Raw genomic sequence first — 6,492 nt, 5'->3', positions numbered from 1 at the left:
ACTGGGAGAGTAGTCTGGATATTGTTCCTGAAACTAACAAAGATACTCAAACTCTTCAGAGGTGGGTAAGTATTGTAGTTACCCTTCCCTGTATTTCTTGACAGACTGGTTTCTCTGAGTTTCTCAGAGCCACAAGACAGGAAGCTTTTTCTTTCATTTTTTCTTATTTAATTTAGTGGAAAGAGTTATTTTTTACTATCCTTGAAAAGGGTAAACCATGTTTTCTATTTTTCTCTCTTTCCCATAATGTCAGCTTGAGCTTAGCCAAAAGGCTGAGAAGCATCCTTCTAGGACTGATAATATACATCCTAGGTAGAGCTCTCTCAGAAGGCCATGGTATTTATCCATGGATATTATGGGTATCTTTCAGATGTTTTTTATTTGAAGATATAAATGAGAACTATGTCAGGGGACCTCTCTACATGCCTGGCATGTGGAGTTTCATCAGGTTTTCTAAATCAAGGCCACATATACTATAAGACATTAAACTATAGAAGACTCTGCGGGTATTTTGGTTAATCTATCATAGATGAGAGAAGTGAGGCACAGAGAACTTCAGAGGGTTCTTACCAATGACACAACTAGCTAATGACATAATTCAAGTTCCTTTTCAGTTTAGAGATTTTCCTTTATACCTTACATCTCAGTTTTTGAGGGTTGATCACTTTTTATTTTCAAAAATCAAAAATAGCACCAACACAGTCCTGAGCTTTATGCCCTTGAGTTTCATTACATCAACATATGATGTTCAGCTGCTTGGTGTCCTGTAGAACTGCTTTTAACCCCCTGCTTGTGGTAAATGAAATAGTGGAGACTGGAGGAGATTGTGTCAGGGCACTTTGCAGATCCTCTGATGAATGTGTGTTTTTTCCTTACCAGATGCATTTTACTGGTCACAGCCAGCTGATGAATCCCGCAAATCATTCACAGGTCACAGCATTTGTCCTCCTGGGGCTCTCTCAGGTATAGGAGCTGTGGTGCTTCTTCATTGTCTTCTGTGCTGTATATCTTGTGACTCTAACTGGAAAGCTCCTTATTGTGGCCATCATGACCTCTGACCCACATCTGCACACAACCATGTATTTTCTCTTAGGTAATCTTTCTTTCCTGGACTTTTGCTACTCTTCCATCACGGCACCCAGGATGCTGGTTGACTTGCTCTTGGGCAGCCCCAGCATTTCCTTTGGTGCCTGCCTGACTTATCTCTTTTTTGTCCACTTCACTGGCAGCATCAAGATCTTCCTGCTGACAGTCATGGCATATGACCGCTATGTTGCCATTTCCCAAACACTGTGCTACCCATTCATTATGAATCAGGCAGTCTGTGGGCTCCTCATGGCAGCCTCCTGGGTGGGAGGCTTCATCCACTCCATTGTACAGGTTGTATTGACAGCCATTGACAGCTGCCATTCTGTGGGCCTGACAAGCTGGACAACTTTTATTGTGATGTGCCTCAGTTGATCAAATTGGCCTGCATGGATACTTTCATCTTAGAGCTTCTAATGGTATCTAACAATGGCTTGGTCACCCTGATGTGTTTCCTGGTGATGCTGGGATCCTACACAGCACTGCTGGTCATGCTCTGAAGCCACTCACGGGAGGGTTGTAGCAAGGTGCTGTCAACTTGTGCCTCTCACATTGCCATGGTCACCTTAATCTTTGTACCTTGCATATACATTTGTGCAAGGCCTTTTCAGACATTCTTCATGGACAGAGCTGTCTCTGCTGTATACAATGGTTATTCCCATGCTGAATCCTGCCATCTACACCCTGAGAAACAAGGAAATGATCATGGCCATGAAGAAGCTGTGGAGGAGGCAGAAGGACTTTCTCAGTCCCCCAGGGCATTGACCCCAAGCTGGAATGTGGGACGAGTGTCTAGAACTGCTCCCAAGTGCCTGCTGGAGAAAAAGTTCTGAGTGCTGTATAAAAGTAGTCTTTGGCTCACAGAGCATCTTCCCAGGTGAGTATTCTGTTGGCCAAGCTGAGAAAGTTCCAACTGCAGAATGCATAAAGGTGGTAAACTTAGGGTTTCTTTTCTGATATCACTTCTTGGACAGAGCTCAACACATTTTTTAAATTTCCCAGAAATAGGAGGGATCCAAATGTTAAAATAAGTGTAGGTCACTGATTGAATGTTTGTTGTAAAGAAAAAGAAAATTACATTGTGCTAATGACTTCTTTCTGTCAGTTTCTTAATGATTACCATTGTTGCTATCATTATTGTCAGCACCACCTTCATTGTCACGATTATATAAATAGCATTTGGTAAGAGCTTACTATGTTTCAGGCATTGTGCCAATTATTTTATACTTACTATTTACTTTAATTGTATCATTTTTATCAGGCATGTATCATCCTCATTTTGGAATAAGTCATTTGTAAGTTTCATACATTAAATGATCTACTTAAGCCCCATAATGCAACTCAGGTGAATGTAAGTTTGGAACTCAAATTACAGATGATATAAAAAATTACAGATGATATAAAAAAACTTGCTCTTGCTTCTAGGGTTTAACATGTCTTTGTCAGTTTATGTCAGTTTAGAGTGACATCATGGATAGGGTTGGCGTGTTCAGTTGGGCCAGACCAAGTGTTGTTGAGAGAGTCAGGAAGTCTACTTATTGGAATAAGAGGGATAGAGTAGAAGATTCACAGAGAACTGAACACATAAATAATGAGGAATTGGGAAAGGTGGGATAGAGTCAAGGGGGAGTGTTCTTGAGGAGACTGATGCTTAGAAGATTTGTATGTGGGATTGCCTAGGAACTCTGTCTTTTAAATTCAGCTATCTTATATTCTGTTTAGAGCTACACTTGACTGCTTTGAAGGCTGCAACTGCAAGGGCTGGGCCAGGCCGAGGGTAGGAGCTAGGAACTCTATTTGTGTCTCCTCATGGGTGGCAGGGATTCAGGTACTTGGGCCATCCTCTGCTGCATTCCCAGGCACATCAACAGAGAGATGAACTAGCCCTCCTATGTGGAATGCCAACAGAGCAGTATGTTTTAGTTTATACACTAAAAACATAGGTTATGTATGAAATCATTAATATGAAGTTTAATACCTGATGTGTGTGTGTGTGTGTGTGTGTGTATTGGACTCGTAGAAACTGAAAATATAGTTGTGTATGAACTAAAAAATACATGCGAAGTTTAATATCTCCTGGCTCCTGGCTTTGGATCGGTGCAGCACTGGCTGTTGTGGCCATCTGGGGAGTAAACCAGTTGATGGAAGACGTCTCTCTGTGTCTCCATCTCTCTGCTCTTCCCATGCAGGTGCAGGGGCCCAAAGACTTGGGCCATCTTCCACTGATTTCCCAGGCCATAGCAGGGAGCTGATTGCAAGTAGAGCAGCTGTGACTCAAACTGGCACCCATATGGGATGCTGACACTGCAGGTGGTGGCTTTCCCTGCTACACCACAGCACCGGCTTCCAGTTTATGAACTCTTACAAGGATTTCCCCAGGTATTGTAAATTGTAAATACAAACACACAATTTAAAAATAAGATTTAGGCTTCTCTTGAAGCATCCAGATAGTATGAATTGTTTAAATTTTTCATACCAGTCTACTGGTCAAGTAGGCTGACAATACATGAAAATATTATTCAAGATTATGAAAAATATAAAATTATAAAATTGTGTTAAGCTAATTTGAAATATAATTTTGAAAAACCTTTTATAATTGTAGTGACTATGTTAAGATGTATGTCTGCTTAAACATAACTTACATAGTGTTATTTGACTTTAAGACCCCAGAATAACACTAAATTAGATTAATTTATGGATTATTTCTATGCAAGATATAATACTGAAATTTTGGTGAGCAGTTTTTGCTTACTGTTTTCATATTATGAGATTCCATTCCTTTTAATTGTATTGCTGGACATGTTCATTTTTGCACTTTAACAAGGTACAAAAATGGTACGTGGTTATTTTGGTAATGGTATTATGGTAACAGTATGTGGTTATTTTAATGTGTGCTGATTCCTTACCTCTCGGTTTTGTTTGTGAGAGGGAAGTTAGATATTTGGTTAGAGATGAGTATTAAAGCTGTCCCGGGAGCAGTGATTTCAGAAAGACTGAAGGTGAGTGCAAAGTATTGGAATGTGTTTTTTCACTGGGAAAAGGGAATAGTTTTGTCTGAAAGCCAAGAGTATGATTATCCAGAAAATTAAAGGGGACGATGAGAAAGAAAGCTTGCAAGGGCAGAAAGTATCAAAGTTGTGCACAAAATAAGTTTTATTCGGCTTAGTTTATAATGATTATAAGAAACAAATCTCAAGGGGAGCAAGGAAAGCAATTACAATTTTGGCCACATCAGCCTGATCTTGTGAGTTTAGTTATAAGGGGAAAACAAAGAATTGCTAGCATAGTTCACTACCCAAACTGGAATGTGGTTCTCTCACTGTTAAAATGACCACAGGCATTTGGCCTTATCATCCACATATGATTGTCATGTCCTCTCATGCTTCCTTAAAATTTCCAATAGGAGACAGACACCACACATGAATTCTTTTAAAAAAATTGGAAATGACCAGATTCAGAGCATCATGAAAAGTTCTGAATCAGGGACTCTCGGTATTGACGCCTCTAGAAATGGAAGGGTGGACACGGGATTAGAACTGTCAGGCTTTGTGAGAGGAGTAACACAGGATTGCCAAGACTTGTTTATGTCCAGGATCAGACACATTTGAGACAGCAAACTGCAGAGCCAACACCAAGCGAAACAAGTGTTCATTACAAAGAGTGAATTATATTTATTTGTTAGAAATATGGCATCACTGACCCCTCAGGATTTCGAGATCCATACTTTCACAAAGTAGCTGTATCCTTCATGGCAGTTTTTTTTGTTTTTTTTTTTTTTTTTTTTTTAATCAGGATATAAGTGGATGTGCTATTTGTGTAACCGAGACCCTACCTGGGATATCATATTTGGAAACTACCCTTACTAAATCAGACATCAGAAGCCCACCATGAAGAGACAGTGTTGTATATCTTGTATGGAATGGATGCATTCAAGCCTTCCTAGGAAACTGGACTGACTGTGCTCCACGGCTTACAGAGTCTCTGCCTCACAGGTGGTAAGGAGTATCACCTCCTCCAGGCCAAGCACTTTGACAGATATTGAGGAACTCAGTGATGGAGGAATTCACTCACATCTGTGGGTGCACAGAAAAATCTAGAGGAAAGAAACTTTTGGGCTCGGTTTCCTAGACGCAGATTAGAAAATTTGGCAGCATTCCAAAATATTCTACAGATAGATCAGTAGAAATACTATGGAGGGGGGGATGAAACTTGTTATAATCCTTTTGGGGACACATTTGGCAACACCTAAGAAAGTTCCTGTGCTCTGATCTTTAGACTCAGTAATTCCACTTATATGAGTTTACCATGAAGACAACCTCCAACATGGGAAAATACGTATGTACAAATTCATTCACTGAAGTGCTATTTCTAATTGCAAGATTTAGAAAAATATAAATAAGGCAGTCCCTTCAAAACAAATATCATGTTTTCCCTGATTTGTGATAAGTAACACAGAGAAGACAGAAAATGTAATATATATGAGTGAAATTGACATTTTGAGACTTGATTATTGTTTATAGCCCTCATCTATACTCTTGAGGAACAGCAGTTTTTCTACTAACTACTTGTTGGATTCTTTATTTATTGGAGGGTTAAGTCTGTGATTATAAAGTCAATCGAAAGCATGGCATTGTAAAAATTAAAAGAAAAATAAGAAAGGAAAGTAGAAGAAAAGTGGGATTAAGGAAGGAGGGAGGGTAGGATTGGAAGTAACATTATACTCTTAAAACTGTATATATGAGCCGGCGCCACGGCTCAATAGGCTAATCCTCCACCTAGCAGTGCCGGCACACCAGGTTCTAGTCCCGGTCGCGGCGCCGGATTCTTTTCCCGGTTGCCCCTCTTCCAGGCCAGCTCTCTGCTGTGGCCCGGGAAGGCAGTGGAGGATGGCCCAAGTGCTTGGGCCCTACACCCCATGGGAGACCAGGAGAAGCACCTGGCTTCTGCCTTCGGATCAGCGCAGTGCGCCGGCCATAGCGGCCGTTGGAGGGTGAACCAATGGCAAAGGAAGACCTTTCTCTCTGTCTCTCTCTCTCACTATCCACACTGCCTGTCAAAAAACAAAAAACTGTATATATGAAATTTGCTCCCTTTATACAAACTTATTAAACAATTCTCAAATAGGGGAAATGTTAACCATTAACCATATAATATAATGTTAGAATATAATGTTAACCATATAATCTCTATATACTCTGAATTCTTTCCAGCATGTATAAATAAGGGAAAAGAAGAATGTAAAGGAGATTCTATAACATAGTACCTTACATGTGAACAAGGATGAAAAATTAGAAAATATACATGTTGGCAAAATTCTCACAAAAGAAAACCAAAGATAACATATAAACCAGTGAGATTGGTTACCTATAGGCAGTGGACGTGGAAGAGTGGAATGATGAGAGAATG

General features: G+C 40.1%; 1 pseudogene; it reads left to right on the top strand.

Moving 5' to 3' along the window:
* Nucleotides 1-906: 906 nt before the first annotated feature.
* LOC149121681 (olfactory receptor 4D5-like) lies at nt 907-1,928 on the top strand (annotated as a pseudogene).
* The last annotated feature ends 4,564 nt before the right edge of the window (nt 1,929-6,492 follow it).

Source organism: Oryctolagus cuniculus, chromosome 16 (genome assembly GCF_051225735.1).
Source record: "Oryctolagus cuniculus isolate XC-2025 breed Fujian yellow rabbit chromosome 16, ASM5122573v1, whole genome shotgun sequence".
Classification (NCBI taxonomy): Eukaryota; Metazoa; Chordata; class Mammalia; order Lagomorpha; family Leporidae; genus Oryctolagus; species Oryctolagus cuniculus.
Note: the sequence above shows the minus strand (reverse complement) of the source record. Positions and strands in the feature narration are given on the sequence as shown.